Source organism: Nerophis lumbriciformis, linkage group LG07 (assembly GCF_033978685.3).
Source record: "Nerophis lumbriciformis linkage group LG07, RoL_Nlum_v2.1, whole genome shotgun sequence".
Classification (NCBI taxonomy): domain Eukaryota; kingdom Metazoa; phylum Chordata; class Actinopteri; order Syngnathiformes; family Syngnathidae; genus Nerophis; species Nerophis lumbriciformis.
Window position 1 is genome coordinate 55,118,139 of NC_084554.2, and position 18,743 is coordinate 55,136,881.

Consider the following 18,743-nt stretch of genomic DNA (forward strand, 5'->3'; position numbering starts at 1 on the left):
ATTAACAATATTAACTATGTGTTAAACATGCTTGTATTATCATGAAACACCTTTAACTTGTTAACAATATTAACTATATGTGTTAAACATGCTTGCATTATCTTTAAACACCTTTAACTTGTTAACCAAAATATATATTTCATAAATAAGTAAATATAAATGATATATATGAATGAGGTAGATCCCCACGACTTGATCAATTGAAAAGTAGCTCGCCTGCAGAAAAAGTGTGAGCACCCCTGATGTAGACTAACATTTGTTGTTACAATAAAGACAATAATGACATTTATTGTGGTCCCCTTTATTTAGAAAAGTATCAATATACATTTTGGTACCGGTACCAAAATATTTGTATCGGGAAAACACTAACAGGAACTATAACCGTCCATTTTTGTTTGTTTGATGGAATATGAAGATTGAGGTTGTAGTCGTAGTATTATGGGTCAACAAAGCCAAGTTTGAAACCATAGTTTGTCCCTGACCTTCACATTGGAACACTACAGCGTTCAATCGGATTCTTCCCTGGCAAAGTTATTTTCTTACTTCTACCAATGCCTCCTCCCGGGTTTGTCATGGCGGGCTCTGGCTTTGAATTCAGAGTCGCCGGTTCCCCAGTCCCTGGTGTTTGCCCTCCTAAAGACTGAGGTTGTAGTCATAGTACTATGGGTCAACAAAGCCAAGTTTGAAACCATAGTTTGTCCCTGACCTTCACATTGGAACACTACAGCGTTCAATCGGATTCTTCCCTGGCAAAGTTATTTTCTTAGTTCTACCAATGCCTCCTCCCGGGTTTGTCATCGCGGGCTCTGGCTTTGAATTCAGAGTCGCCAGTTCCCCAGTCCCTGGTGTTTGCCCTCCTAAAGACTGAGGTTGTAGTCGTAGTACTATGGGTCAACAAAGCCAAGTTTGAAACCATAGTTTGTCCCTGACCTTCACATTGGAACACTACAGCGTTCAATCGGATTCTTCCCTGGCAAAGTTATTTTCTTAGTTCTACCAATGCCTCCTCCCGGGTTTGTCATCGCGGGCTCTGGCTTTGAATTCAGAGTCGCCGGTTCCCCAGTCCCTGGTGTTTGCCCTCCTAAAGACTGAGGTTGTAGTCGTAGTACTATGGGTCAACAAAGCCAAGTTTGAAACCATAGTTTGTCCCTGACCTTCACATTGGAACACTACAGCGTTCAATCGGATTCTTCCCTGGCAAAGTTATTTTCTTAGTTCTACCAATGCCTCCTCCCGGGTTTGTCATCGCGGGCTCTGGCTTTGAATTCAGAGTCGCCGGTTCCCCAGTCCCTGGTGTTTGCCCTCCTAAAGACTGAGGTTGTAGTCGTAGTACTATGGGTCAACAAAGCCAAGTTTGAAACCATAGTTTGTCCCTGACCTTCACATTGAAACACTACAGCGTTCAATCGGATTCTTCCCTAGCAAAGTTATTTTCTTAGTTCTACCAATGCCTCCCGGGTTTGTCATGGCGGGCTCTGGCTTTGAATTCAGAGTCGCCGGTTCCCCAGTCCCTGGTGTTTGCCCTCCTAAAGACTGAGGTTGTAGTCATAGTACTATGGGTCAACAAAGCCAAGTTTGAAACCATAGTTTGTCCCTGACCTTCACATTGGAACACTACAGCGTTCAATCGGATTCTTCCCTGGCAAAGTTATTTTCTTAGTTCTACCAATGCCTCCTCCCGGGTTTGTCATCGCGGGCTCTGGCTTTGAATTCAGAGTCGCCGGTTCCCCAGTCTCTGGTGTTTGCCCTCCTAAAGACTGAGGTTGTAGTCGTAGTACTATGGGTCAACAAAGCCAAGTTTGAAACCATAGTTTGTCCCTGACCTTCACTTTGGAACACTACAGCGTTCAATCGGATTCTTCCCTGGCAAAGTTATTTTCTTAGTTCTACCAATGCCTCCTCCCGGGTTTGTCATCGCGGGCTCTGGCTTTGAATTCCGAGTCGCCGGTTCCCCAGTCCCTGGTGTTTGCCCTCCTAAAGACTGAGGTTGTAGTCGTAGTACTATGGGTCAACAAAGCCAAGTTTGGAACCATAGTTTGTCCCTGACCTTCACATTGGAACACTACAGCGTTCAATCGGATTCTTCCCTGGCAAAGTTATTTTCTTAGTTCTACCAATGCCTCCTCCCGGGTTTGTCATCGCGGGCTCTGGCTTTGAATTCAGAGTCGCCGGTTCCCCAGTCCCTGGTGTTTGCCCTCCTAATCAGCCGCATTGTCTCGGGGACGACCCGACTCTGACCTCCGGGCCGCGGAATTCAAGGCCGCGGCAACGGATGGCAGGAGGCTGTGTTTGCGGCAGAACCCCGATCTGAATTCATTAACCCTCCCACAAACACTTTCTCAAGGTTTGTTTGCGGGGCCCGGGCACGGCATCTGAGGGAGCGTCAGACAAGTGGTCTCCGAGCCGTCAATGGAAATCCTGGCGGTTATATAATTGGAGGATTGCTGAGGACGGGGGTTTGGGGGGGTGAGCAGGAAAATCAATAATTAAAGAATAGCTGCAGCGAGGGGTCGGTGCGTGTTTGTGTGTGTCTGGATGTTTCTGGAAACTCAAGGTAAGAAAGTTTGACATGTGCTTGTTTGCTTCCAGGAGCTTTAGTTGTTGTTGGTCTTATGGCTTACCACCAGGGCCGCCAAGGAAAAAATACAACAAATGACAGCCACATTGGATAGTACAACATTTCTATATGGTTCACTTTCATTTTGATGTATAGCCTCCACATTTATCATGCATAGCACACATATTTTCCCTTACAGTTACTTCAAGTGCTGACTCACAACTTTGTGCGATGAATAGGAAACCAACCGCAGATTAAAGCAGCATATCAAAGGTGAATTATAATCGGTGTCCTGGTATAATATGTTAGTTAGTTTAGTTAGTTTATTATGGACTGGACTCTCACTATTGGATCCACTATGGACTGGACTCACACTATTATGTTAGATCCACTATGGACTGGACTCTCACTATTATGTTAGATCCACTATGGACTGGACTCTCACTATTATGCTGGCTGTCCAGAACCGAAACCCGGGGTGGACCGCTCGCCTGTGCATCGGTCGGGGACATCTCTGCCCTGCTGACCCGTCTACACTCAGGATGGTTTCCTGCTGGCCCCACTATGGACTGAACTCTCACACTATTATGTTAGATCCACTATGGACTGAACTCTCACACTATTATGTTAGATCCACTATGGACTGGACTCACACTATTATGTTAGATCCACTATGGACTGGACTCTCACTATTATGTTAGATCCACTATGGACTGGACTCTCACACTATTATGTTAGATCCACTATGGACTGGACTCTCACACTATTATGTTAGATCCACTATGGACTGGAATCTCACACTATTATGTTAGATCCACTATGGACTGGACTCTCACACTATTATGTTAGATCCACTATGGACTGGACTCTCACACTATTATGTTAGATCCACTATGGACTGGACTCTCACTATTATGTTAGATCCACTATGGACTGGACTCTCACTATTATGTTAGATCCACTATGGACTGAACTCTCACACTATTATGTTAGATCCACTATGGACTGGACTCTCACTATTATGTTAGATCCACTATGGACTGGACTCTCACTATTATGTTAGATCCACTATGGACTGGACTCTCACACTATTATGTTAGATCCACTATGGACTGAACTCTCACACTATAATGTTAGATCCACTATGGACTGAACTCTCACTATTATGTTAGATCCACTATGGACTGAACTCTCACTATTATGTTAGATCCACTATGGACTGGACTCTCACACTATTATGTTAGATCCACTATGGACTGAACTCTCACTATTATGTTAGATCCACTATGGACTGGACTCTCACACTATTATGTTAGATCCACTATGGACTGGACTCTCACACTATTATGTTAGATCCACTATGGACTGGACTCTCACACTATTATGTTAGATCCACTATGGACTGGACTCTCACACTATTATGTTAGATCCACTATGGACTGGACTCTCACTATTATGCTGGCTGTCCAGAACCGAAACCCGGGGTGGACCGCTCGCCTGTGCATCGGTCGGGGACATCTCTGCCCTGCTGACCCGTCTACACTCAGGATGGTTTCCTGCTGGCCCCACTATGGACTGAACTCTCACACTATTATGTTAGATCCACTATGGACTGAACTCTCACTAGTATGTTAGATCCACTATGGACTGGACTCTCACACTATTATGTTAGATCCACTATGGACTGGACTCTCTCACTATTATGTTAGATCCACTATGGACTGGACTCTCACACTATTATGTTAGATTCACTATGGACTGGACTCTCACACTATTATGTTAGATCCACTATGGACTGAACTCTCACTATTATGTTAGATCCACTATGGACTGGACTCTCACACTATTATGTTAGATCCACTATGGACTGGACTCTCAGACTATTATGTTAGATCCACTATGGACTGGACTCTTACTATTATGTTGGATCCACTATGGACTGGACTCTCACTAGTATGTTAGATCCACTATGGACTGGACTCTCACACTATTATGTTAGATCCACTATGGACTGGACTCTCACTATTATGTTAGATCCACTATGGACTGGACTCTCACTATTATGTTAGATCCACTATGGACTGGACTCTCACTACTATGTTAGATCCACTATGGACTGGACTCACACTATTATGTTAGATCCACTATGGACTGGACTCTCACTATTATGTTAGATCCACTATGGACTGGACTCTCACACTATTATGTTAGATCCACTATGGACTGGACTCTCACTATTATGTTAGATCCACTATGGACTGGACTCTCACACTATTATGTTAGATCCACTATGGACTGAACTCTCACTATTATGTTAGATCCACTATGGACTGGACTCTCACTATTATGTTAGATCCACTATGGACTGGACTCTCACTATTATGTTAGATCCACTATGGACTGGACTCTCACATTATTATGTTAGATCCACTATGGACTGGACTCTCACTATTATGTTAGATCCACTATGGACTGGACTCTCACACTATTATGTTAGATCCACTATGGACTGGACTCTCACTAGTATGTTAGATCCACTATGGACTGGACTCTCACACTATTATGTTAGATCCACTATGGACTGAACTCTCACTATTATGTTAGATCCACTATGGACTGGACTCTCACACTATTATGTTAGATCCACTATGGACTGGACTCTCACACTATTATGTTAGATCCACTATGGACTGGACTCTCACTATTATGTTAGATCCACTATGGACTGGACTCTCACACTATTATGTTAGATCCACTATGGACTGGACTCTCACACTATTATGTTAGATCCACTATGGACTGGACTCTCACACTATTATGTTAGATCCACTATGGACTGGACTCTCACACTCTTATGTTAGATCCACTATGGACTGAACTCTCACTATTATGTTAGATCCACTATGGACTGAACTCTCACTATTATGTTAGATCCACTATGGACTGGACTCTCACACTATTATGTTAGATCCACTATGGACTGAACTCTCACTATTATGTTAGATCCACTATGGACTGGACTCTCACACTATTATGTTAGATCCACTATGGACTTGACTCTCACACTATTATGTTAGATCCACTATGGACTGGAATCTCACACTATTATGTTAGATTCACTATGGACTGGACTCTCACACTATTATGTTAGATCCCCTATGGACTGGACTCTCACACTATTATGTTAGATCCACTATGGACTGAACTCTCACTATTATGTTCGATCCACTATGGACTGGACTCTCACTAGTATGTTAGATCCACTATGGACTGGACTCTCACACTATTATGTTAGATCCATTCAAATGGGATTTTTCTTCCTCTCCCCTCTCAGGAATATTTCACGGCGTCTTTGGGCCTCCCCGGGATTTTTCCTCCCTCTAAACTTAGCACATTACACGCTTTAGTACTTGACTTTTTTACCTCGGACTTCATCAATTTGCCCGTGAAATCCTGAAATTATTTCTGGGTTTTTCCCGGTGCGTCGACAGACGGGAAGTGCGAGAATGTCATCTGAATAAAATATGGCTGCTCTGTTGCATTCTTCATAAGACTTTGGCACTCGGTCCTTCCTTCTGAGCTTTCAATCAGCCAGCCCCAGGGGGTTGTGGATACCTGGTCTTTGAAGCGCTCGCAGAGAAGACCGTGGAAAGTAGGAAGAAGCTGTCTCTCCCCGTGCAATACTCACAACACAGATGACCATTATTCCAGGACAAACCCAACTACCACATACCATGCAATATGTCAATACAATAGACCTGTTCTTCAGTTTTTACATTCTCAGTCGCGACCTTTGTTTCTACAAAGCCACTAGGCTTTTGTTCCGATTTAATTCCCATTGAAAGAATCTAAATTGAACTCTTTAATTGAGGCTGCAGTCAAATACCTTCCAGGAAATTAGACCGGCTTTTTGTACAGAATTTTCCAGTGCGAAACGACTGACTCCGAAGGTGTGCAGCCCACCTGTGCTAACATACTCTCTGATTTCTGATCGATATTTGTAATACAATTTAGTTCTGGCTCTAATAACACAGTTTTTGTAGCATTTATATACATTTTTTTATTTAGTTCTGGCTCTAATAACAGTTTCTGTAGCATTTAAATCAGTATTTTAATACAATTTAGTTCTGGCTCCAATACCAAGGTTTTTGTAGCATTTGGATCAAAAATGTTGATGAAATTTAGTCCTGGCTCCAATACCACGGATTTGTAGCATTCAAATCATTATTGTTTTTTAAATTTAGTTCTGGCTGTAATAACAGTTTTTGTGGCATTCGTATCAATAATTTTAAAAACATTTAGTCCTGGCTCCAATACCACGGTTTTTGTAGCATTTGGATCAATTTTTTTAATTTTTTAATTTAGTTCTGGCTCTAATAACAGTTTTTGTAGCATTTAAATCAGTATTTTAATACAATTTAGTTCTGGCTCCAATACCAGGTTTTTTTTAGCATTCGGATCAATATTTTTAATAAAATTTAGTTTTAGCTCCCATACCAAGGTTTTGTAGCAATTGGATCAATAATTTTGATAACATTTAGTCCTGGCTCCAATACCACAGTTTGTGTAGCATTCAGATCAATATGTTTAATCAAATTTAGTTCTGGCTCCAATACCAAGGTTTTTGTAGCATTCGGATCAATTATATTTATAAAATGTAGTTCTGGATCTAATACAACCTTTTTTTTTTAGCATCAATATGTATGTTTTAAATTTAATGCTGGCTCTAATAACACAGTTTTTTGTAGCATTGGGATACATTTGTTAAATACAATTTAGTTCTGGCTCCAACACCAAGGTTTTGTAGCATTCGGATCAATATTTTTATAAAATTTTGTTCTGGCTCCAATACCACAGTTTTTGTAGCATTGGGATCAATATTTTTAATAACATTTAGTTCTGGCTCCAATACCAAGGTTTTTGTAGCATTTGGATCAATAATTTTAACAGCATTTAGTCTTAGCTCCAATACTATGTTTTTTGTAGCATTTGGATCAATTTTTTAATTTTTTAATTTCGTTCTGGCTCTAATAACAGTTTTTGTAGCATTTAAATCAGTATTTTAATACAATTTAGTTCTGGCTCCAATACGAAGGTTTTTGTAGCATTTGGATCAAAAATGTTGATGAAATTTAGTCCTGGCTCCAATACCACGGATTTGTAGCATTCGGATCAATATTGTTTTTTAAATTTAGTTCTGGCTGTAATAACAGTTTTTGTGGCATTCGGATCAATAATTTTAATCAAATTTAGTTCTGGCTCTAATAACAGTTTCTGTAGTATTCGGATCAATATTTTTAATCCATTTTAGTTCTGGCTCTAATACCACAGTTTTTGTAGCATTCGGATCCATATATTTAATACAATTCAGGTCTGGCTCCAATAGCAAGGTTTTGTAGCATTTGGATCAATTATATTTATAAAATGTAGTTCTGGATCTAATACAACGTTTTTTTTTAGCATCAATATGTATGTTTTAAATTTAATTCTGGCTCAAATAACACAGTTTTTTGTAGCATTGGGATACATTTGTTAAATACAATTTAGTTCTGGCTCCAACACCAAGGTTTTGTAGCATTCGGATCAATATTTTTATAAAATGTTGTTCTGGCTCCAATACCACAGTTTTTGTAGCATTTGGATCAATAATTTTAATAACATTTAGTTCTGGCTCCAATACCAAGGTTTTTGTAGCATTTGGATCAATAATTTTAACAGCATTTAGTCTTAGCTCCAATACTATGTTTTTTGTAGCATTTGGATCAATTTTTTAATTTTTTAATTTAGTTCTGGCTCTAGAAACAGTTTGTGCAGCATTTAAATCAGTATTTTAATACAATTTAGTTCTGGCTCCAATACCAAGGTTTTTGTAGCATTTGGATCAAAAATGTTGATGAAATTTAGTCCTGGCTCCAATACCACGGATTTGTAGCATTCGGATCAATATTGTTTTTTAAATTTAGTTCTGGCTGTAATAACAGTTTTTGTGGCATTCGGATCAATAATTTTAATAACCTTTAGTCCTGGCTCCAATACCACGGTTTTTGTAGCATTCGGATCAATATTTTTAATCAAATTTAGTTCTGGCTCCAATACGAAGGTTTTTGTAGCATTTGGATCAAAAATGTTGATGAAATTTAGTCCTGGCTCCAATACCATGGATTTGTAGCATTCGGATCAATATTGTTTTTTAAATTTAGTTCTGGCAGTAATAACAGTTTTTGTAGCATTTGGATCAATATTTTTAATCAAATTTAGTTCTGGCTCCAATACCACGGTTTTTGTAGCATTTAGATCTTTTTTTTTTATTTAGTTCTGGCTCTAATAACAGTTTTTGTAGCATTTTAATCAGTATTTTAATGCAATTTAGTTCTGGCTCCAATACCAAGGTTTTTGTAGCATTTGAATCAAAAATGTTGATTAAATTTAGTCCTGGCTCCAATACCACGGATTTGTAGCATTCGGATCAATATTGTTTTTTAAATTTAGTTCTGGCTGTAATAACAGTTTTTGTGGCATTCGTATCAATAATTTTAAAAACATTTAGTCCTGGCTCCAATACCACGGTTTTTGTAGCATTCGGATCAATATGTTTAATAACATTTAGTCCTGGCTCCAATACCACGGTTTTTGTAGCATTCGGATCAATATTTTTAATCAAATTTAGTTCTGGCTCTAATACCACGGTTTTTGTAGCATTCGGATCAATATTTTTAATCAAATTTAGTTCTGGCTCTAATACCACGGTTTTTGTAGCATTCGGATCAATATTTTAATCAAATTTAGTTCTGGCTCCAATACGAAGGTTTTTGTAGCATTTGGATCAAAAATGTTGATGAAATTTAGTCCTGGCTCCAATACCACGGATTTGTAGCATTCGGATCAATATTGTTTTTTAAATTTAGTTCTGGCAGTAATAACAGTTTTTGTGGCATTCGGATCAATAATTTTAATAACATTTAGTCCTGGCTCCAATACCACGGATTTGTAGCATTCGGATCAATATTGTTTTTTAAATTTAGTTCTGGCAGTAATAACAGTTTTTGTGGCATTCGGATCAATAATTTTAATAACATTTAGTCCTGGCTCCAATACCAAGGTTTTTGTAGCATTCGGATCAATATTTTTAATCAAATTTAGTTCTGGCTCTAATAACAGTTTCTGTAGCATTTAAATCAGTATTTTAATACAATTTAGTTCTGGCTCCAATACCAAGGTTTTTGTAGCATTTGGATCAAAAATGTTGATGAAATTTAGTCCTGGCTCCAATACCACGGTTTTTGTAGCATTCGGATCAATATTGTTTTTTAAATGTAGTTTTGGCTGTAATAACAGTTTTTGTGGCATTCGGATCAATAATTTTAATAACATTTAGTCCTGGCTCCAATACCACGGTTTTTGTAGCATTTGGATACATTTTTTAATTTTTTAATTTAGTTCTGGCTCTAATAACAGTTTTTGTAGCATTTAAATCAGTATTTTAATACAATTTAGTTCTGGCTCCAATACCAGGTTTTTTTTAGCATTGGGATCAATATTTTTAATAAAATTTAGTTTTAGCTCCCATACCAAGGTTTTGTAGCAATTGGATCAATAATTTTGATAACATTTAGTCCTGGCTCCAATACCACAGTTTTTGTAGCATTCAGATCAATATTTTTAATCCAATTTAGTTCTGGCTCCAATACCAAGGTTTTTGTAGCATTCGGATCCATATATTTAATACAATTCAGGTCTGGCTCCAATACCAGGGTTTTGTAGCATTTGGATCAATAATATTTATAAAATGTAGTTCTGGATCTAATACAACGTTTTTTTTTAGCATCAATATGTATGTTTTAAATTTAATTCTGGTTCTAATAACACAGTTTTTTGTAGCATTGGGATACATTTGTTAAATACAATTTAGTTCTGGCTCCAACACCAAGGTTTTGTAGCATTCGGATCAATATTTTTATAAAATTTTGTTCTGGCTCCAATACCACAGTTTTTGTAGCATTCAGATCAATAATTTTAATAACATTTAGTTCTGGCTCCAATACCACAGTTTTTGTAGCATTTGGATCAATAATTTTAATAACATTTAGTTCTGGCTCCAATACCAAGGTTTTTGTAGCATTTGGATCAATAATTTTAACAGCATTTAGTCTTAGCTCCAATACTATGTTTTTTGTAGCATTTGTATCAATTTTTTAATTTTTTAATTTAGTTCTGGCTCTAGAAACAGTTTTTTTTAGCATTTTAATCAGTATTTTAATGCAATTTAGTTCTGGCTCCAATACGAAGGTTTTTGTAGCATTTGGATCAAAAATGTTGATGAAATTTAGTCCTGGCTCCAATACCATGGATTTGTAGCATTCGGATCAATATTGTTTTTTAAATTTAGTTCTGGCAGTAATAACAGTTTTTGTGGCATTCGGATCAATAATTTTAATAACATTTAGTCCTGGCTCCAATACCAAGGTTTTTGTAGCATTCGGATCAATATTTTTAATCAAATTTAGTTCTGGCTCTAATAACAGTTTCTGTAGTATTCGGATCAATATTTTTAATACAATTTAGTTCTGGTTCCAATACCACGGTTTTTGTAGCATTTGGATCAATAATTTTAACAGCATTTAGTCCTGGCTCCAATACTATGCTTTTTGTAGCATTCGGATAAATATAGATATTTTTTTATTTAGTTCTGGCTCTAATAACAATTTTTGTAGCATTCGGATCAATAATGTTAATACAATTTAGTTCTGGCTCCAATACCAAGGTTTTGTAGCATTTGGATCCATATTTTAATAAAATGTAGTTCTGGATTCAATACGACGGTTTTTGTAGCATTTGGATCAATATGTATTTTTTTAATTTAGTTCTGGTTCTAATACCACGTTTTCTGTAGCATTCGGATCAATATTTTTAATAAACTTTAGTTTTAGCTCCCATACCAAGGTTTTTGTAGCATCTAGATCAATCATTTTAATAACATTTAGTCCTGGCTCCAATACCACAGTTTTTGTAGCATTAGGATCAATATTTTTAATAAAATTTAGTTCTGGCTCCAATACCAAGATTTTGTAGCATTTGGATCTATATTTTTAATAACATTTAGTTCTGGCTCAAAAAACATGGTTTTGGTAGCATTTGGATCAATTTTATTTTTGATAACATTTAGTTCTGGCTCCACTACCACGTTTTCTGTAGCATTCGGATCAATATTTGTAATAAACTTTAGTTTTAACTCCCATACCAAGGTTTTTGTAGCATCTAGATCAATAATTTTAATAACATTTAGTCCTGGCTCCAATACCACCGTTTTTGTAGCATTCGGATCAAAAATGTTGATAAAATTTAGTCCTGGCTCCAATACCACAGTTTTTGTAGCATTCGGATCAATATTTTTAATCAAATTTAGTTATGGCTCCATTACCACAGTTTTTGTAGCATTGGGATAAATATTTTAATAATATTTAGTTCTGGCTCCAATACCAAGATTTTGTAACATTTGGATCTATATTTTTAATAACATTTAGTTCTGGCTCTAATACCACGGTTTTTGTAGCATTTGGATCAATTTTTTAATTTTTTAAATTTAGTTCTGGCTCAAATAACAGTTTCTGTAGCATTTAAATCAGTATTTTAATACAATTTAGTTCTGGCTCCAATACGAAGGTTTTTGTAGCATTTGGATAAAAAATGTTGATGAAATTTAGTCCTGGCTCCAATACCATGGATTTGTAGCATTCGGATCAATATTGTTTTTTAAATTTAGTTCTGGCTGTAATAACAGTTTTTGTGGCATTCGGATCAATAATTTTAATAACATTTAGTCCTGGCTCCAATACCACGGTTTTTGTAGCATTCGGATCAATATTTTTAATCAAATTTAGTTCTGGCTCTATTAACAGTTTCTGTAGTATTCGTATCAATATTTTTAATACAATTTAGTTCTGGCTTCAATACCACGGTTTTTGTAGCATTTGGATCAATTTTTTAATTTAGTTCTGGCTCTAATAACAGTTTTTGTAGCATTTAAATCAGTATTTTAATACAATTTAGTTCTGGCTCCAATACCAAGGTTTTTGTAGCATTTGAATAAAAAATGTTGATTAAATTTAGTCCTGGATCCAATACCATGGATTTGTAGCATTCGGATCAATATTTTTAATCAAATTTAGTTTTAGCTCCCATACCAAGGTTTTTGTAGCATTTGGATCAATAATTTTAATAACATTTAGTCGGAGCAATATATATATTTTTTTATTTAGTTCTGGCTCCAATAACAGTTTTTGTAACAGTCGGATCAATAATGTTAATACCATTTAGTTCTGGCTCCAATACCAAGGTTTTGTAGCATTTGCATCAATCATTTTAATAACATTTAGTCCTGCCTCCAATACCACAGTTTTTGTAGCATTGGGATCAATATTTTTAATAATATTTAGTTCTGGCTCCAATACCAAGATTTTGTAGCATTTGGATCTATATTTTTAATAACATTTAGTTCTGGCTCTAATACCACGGTTTTTGTAGCATTTGGATCAATTTTTTAATTTTTTAATTTAGTTCTGGCTCTAATAACAGTTTTTGTAGCATTTAAATCCGTATTTTAATACAATTTAGTTCTGGCTCCAATACCAAGGTTTTTGTAGCATTTGGATAAAAAATGTTGATTAAATTTAGTCCTGGCTTCAATACCACGGATTTGTAGCATTCGGATCAATATTTTTAATCAAATTTAGTTCTGGCTCTAATAACAGTTTCTGTAGTATTCGGATCAATATTTTTAATACAATTTAGTTCTGGCTCCAATACCACGGTTCTTGTAGCATTCGGATCAATATTTTTAATCAAATTTAATTCTGGCTACATTACCACAGTTTTTGTAGCATTGGGATCAATATTTTTAATCAAATTTAGTTCTGGCTCCAATACCAAGATTTTGTAGCATTTGGATCTATATATAATTTTAATAACATTTAGTTCTGGCTCTAATACCACGGTTTTTGTAGCATTTGGATCAATTTTTTAATTTTTTAATTTAGTTCTGGCTCTAATAACAGTTTTTGTAGCATTTAAATCAGTATTTTAATACAATTTAGTTCTGGCTCCAATACGAAGGTTTTTGTAACATTTGGATCAAAAATGTTGATGAAATTTAGTCCTGGCTCCAATACCATGGATTTGTAGCATTCGGATCAATATTGTTTTTTAAATTTAGTTCTGGCTGTAATAACAGTTTTTGTGGCATTCGGATCAATCATTTTAATAACATTTAGTCCTGGCTCCAATACCACGGTTTTTGTAGCATTCGGATCAATATTTTTAATACAATTTAGTTCTGGCTCTAATAACAGTTTCTGTAGTATTCAGATCAATATTTTTAATACAATTTAGTCCTGGCTCCAATACCACGGTTTTTGTAGCATTCGGATCAATCTTTTTAGTAACATTTAGTTCTGGCTCCAATACCAAGGTTTTTATAACATTTGGATCAATAATTTTAACAGCATTTAGTCCTGGCTCCAATACTATGCTTTTTGTAGCATTCGGATAAATATAGATATTTTTTAATTAGTTCTGGCTCTAATAACAATTTTTGTAGCATTCAGATCAATATTTTTTAATAACATTTAGTTCTGGCTCCAATACCAAGGTTTTTGTAGCATTTGGATCAATAATTTTAACAGCATTTAGTCCTGGCTCCAAAACTATGTTTTTTGTAGCATTCGGATCAATATATATATATATTTTTTTATTTAGTTCTGGCTCTAATAACAGTTTTTGTAACATTCGGATCAATAATGTTAATACAATTTAGTTCTGGCTCCAATACCACATTTTCTGTAGCATTGGGATCAATATTTTTAATAAAATTTAGTTTTAGCTCCCATACCAAGGTTTTTGTAGCAATTGGATCAATAATTTTAATAACATTTAGTCCTGGCTCCAATACCACAGTTTTTGTAGCATTGGGATCAATATTTTTAATAACATTTAGTTCTGGCTCTAATAACATGGTTTTGGTAGCATTTGGATCATTTTTATTTTTGAAAACATTTATTTCTGGCTCCAATACCACGGTTTTTGTAGCATTAGGATCAATTTTTTAATTTTTTAATTTAGTTCTGGCTCTAATAACAGTTTTTGTAGCATTTAAATCAGTATTTTAATACAATTTAATTCTGGCTCCAATACGAAGGTTTTTGTAGCATTTGGATCAAAAATGTTGATGAAATTTAGTCCTGGCTCCAATACCACCGATTTGTAGCATTCGGATCAATTTTTTAATTTTTTAATTTAGTTCTGGCTCTAATAACAGTTTTTGTAGCATTTAAATCAGTATTTTAATACAATTTAGTTCTGGCTCCAATACCAGGTTTTTTTTAGCATTCGGCTCAATATTTTTAATAAAATTTAGTTTTAGCTCCCATACCAAGGTTTTTGTAGCAATTGGATCAATAATTTTAATAACATTTAGTCCTGGCTCCAATACCACAGTTTTTGTAGCATTCAGATCAATATTTTTAATCCAATTTAGTTCTGGCTCCAATACCAAGGTTTTTGTAGCATTCGGATCCATATATTTAATACAATTCAGGTCTGGCTCCAATACCAGGGTTTTGTAGCATTTGGATCAATAATATTTATAAAATGTAGTTCTGGATCTAATACAACGTTTTTTTTTAGCATCAATATGTATGTTTTAAATTTAATTCTGGCTCTAATAACACAGTTTTTTGTAGCATTGGGATACATTTGTTAAATACAATTTAGTTCTGGCTCCAACACCAAGGTTTTGTAGCATTCGGATCAATATTTTTATAAAATTTTGTTCTGGCTCCAATACCACAGTTTTTGTAGCATTCGGATCAATAATTTTAATAACATTTAGTTCTGGCTCCAATACCAAGGTTTTTGTAGCATTTGGATCAATAATTTTAACAGCATTTAGTCTTAGCTCCAATACTATGTTTTTTGTAGCATTTGGATCAATTTTTTAATTTTTGAATTTCGTTCTGGCTCTAATAACAGTTTTTGTAGCATTTAAATCAGTATTTTAATACAATTTAGTTCTGGCTCCAATACGAAGGTTTTTGTAGCATTTGGATAAAAAATGTTGATGAAATTTAGTCCTGGCTCCAATACCATGGATTTGTAGCATTCGGATCAATATTGTTTTTTAAATTTAGTTCTGGCTGTAATAACAGTTTTTGTGGCATTCGGATCAATCATTTTAATAACATTTAGTCCTGGCTCCAATACCACGGTTTTTGTAGCATTCGGATCAATATTTTTAATCAAATTTAGTTCTGGCTCTATTAACAGTTTCTGTAGTATTCGTATCAATATTTTTAATACAATTTAGTTCTGGCTTCAATACCACGGTTTTTGTAGCATTTGGATCAATTTTTTAATTTAGTTCTGGCTCTAATAACAGTTTTTGTAGCATTTAAATCAGTATTTTAATACAATTTAGTTCTGGCTCCAATACCAAGGTTTTTGTAGCATTTGAATAAAAAATGTTGATTAAATTTAGTCCTGGCTCCAATACCATGGATTTGTAGCATTCGGATCAATATTTTTAATCAAATTTAGTTTTAGCTCCCATACCAAGGTTTTTGTAGCATTTGGATCAATAATTTTAATAACATTTAGTCGGAGCAATATATATATTTTTTTATTTAGTTCTGGCTCCAATAACAGTTTTTGTAACAGTCGGATCAATAATGTTAATACAATTTAGTTCTGGCTCCAATACCAAGGTTTTGTAGCATTTGCATCAATCATTTTAATAACATTTAGTCCTGCCTCCAATACCACAGTTTTTGTAGCATTGGGATCAATATTTTTAATAATATTTAGTTCTGGCTCCAATACCAAGATTTTGTAGCATTTGGATCTATATTTTTAATAACATTTAGTTCTGGCTCTAATACCACGGTTTTTGTAGCATTTGGATACATTTTTTAATTTTTTAATTTAGTTCTGGCTCTAATAACAGTTTTTGTAGCATTTAAATCCGTATTTTAATACAATTTAGTTCTGGCTCCAATACCAAGGTTTTTGTAGCATTTGGATAAAAAATGTTGATTAAATTTAGTCCTGGCTCCAATACCACGGATTTGTAGCATTCGGATCAATATTTTTAATCAAATTTAGTTCTGGCTCTAATAACAGTTTCTGTAGTATTCGGATCAATATTTTTAATACAATTTAGTTCTGGCTCCAATACCACGGTTCTTGTAGCATTCGGATCAATATTTTTAATCAAATTTAATTCTGGCTACATTACCACAGTTTTTGTAGCATTGGGATCAATATTTTTAATCAAATTTAGTTCTGGCTCCAATACCAAGATTTTGTAGCATTTGGATCTATATATAATTTTAATAACATTTAGTTCTGGCTCTAATACCACGGTTTTTGTAGCATTTGGATCAATTTTTTAATTTTTTAATTTAGTTCTGGCTCTAATAACAGTTTTTGTAGCATTTAAATCAGTATTTTAATACAATTTAGTTCTGGCTCCAATACGAAGGTTTTTGTAACATTTGGATCAAAAATGTTGATTAAATTTAGTCCTGGCTTCAATACCATGGATTTGTAGCATTCGGATCAATATTGTTTTTTAAATTTAGTTCTGGCTGTAATAACAGTTTTTGTGGCATTCGGATCAATCATTTTAATAACATTTAGTCCTGGCTCCAATACCACGGTTTTTGTAGCATTCGGATCAATATTTTTAATACAATTTAGTTCTGGCTCTAATAACAGTTTCTGTAGTATTCAGATCAATATTTTTAATACAATTTAGTCCTGGCTCCAATACCACGGTTTTTGTAGCATTCGGATCAATCTTTTTAGTAACATTTAGTTCTGGCTCCAATACCAAGGTTTTTATAACATTTGGATCAATAATTTTAACAGCATTTAGTCCTGGCTCCAATACTATGCTTTTTGTAGCATTCGGATAAATATAGATATTTTTTAATTAGTTCTGGCTCTAATAACAATTTTTGTAGCATTCAGATCAATATTTTTTAATAACATTTAGTTCTGGCTCCAATACCAAGGTTTTTGTAGCATTTGGATCAATAATTTTAACAGCATTTAGTCCTGGCTCCAAAACTATGTTTTTTGTAGCATTCGGATCAATATATATATATATTTTTTTATTTAGTTCTGGCTCTAATAACAGTTTTTGTAACATTCGGATCAATAATGTTAATACAATTTAGTTCTGGCTCCAATACCACATTTTCTGTAGCATTGGGATCAATATTTTTAATAAAATTTAGTTTTAGCTCCCATACCAAGGTTTTTGTAGCAATTGGATCAATAATTTTAATAACATTTAGTCCTGGCTCCAATACCACAGTTTTTGTAGCATTGGGATCAATATTTTTAATAACATTTAGTTCTGGCTCTAATAACATGGTTTTGGTAGCATTTGGATCATTTTTATTTTTGAAAACATTTATTTCTGGCTCCAATACCACGGTTTTTGTAGCATTAGGATCAATTTTTTAATTTTTTAATTTAGTTCTGGCTCTAATAACAGTTTTTGTAGCATTTAAATCAGTATTTTAATACAATTTAATTCTGGCTCCAATACGAAGGTTTTTGTAGCATTTGGATCAAAAATGTTGATGAAATTTAGTCCTGGCTCCAATACCACCGATTTGTAGCATTCGGATCAATTTTTTAATTTTTTAATTTAGTTCTGGCTCTAATAACAGTTTTTGTAGCATTTAAATCAGTATTTTAATACAATTTAGTTCTGGCTCCAATACCAGGTTTTTTTTAGCATTCGGCTCAATATTTTTAATAAAATTTAGTTTTAGCTCCCATACCAAGGTTTTTGTAGCAATTGGATCAATAATTTTAATAACATTTAGTCCTGGCTCCAATACCACAGTTTTTGTAGCATTCAGATCAATATTTTTAATCCAATTTAGTTCTGGCTCTAATACCAAGGTTTTTGTAGCATTCGGATCCATATATTTAATACAATTCAGGTCTGGCTCCAATACCAGGGTTTTGTAGCATTTGGATCAATTATATTTATAAAATGTAGTTCTGGATCTAATACAATGTTTTTTTTTAGCATCAATATGTATGTTTTAAATTTAATTCTGGTTCTAATAACACAGTTTTTTGTAGCATTGGGATACATTTGTTAAATACAATTTAG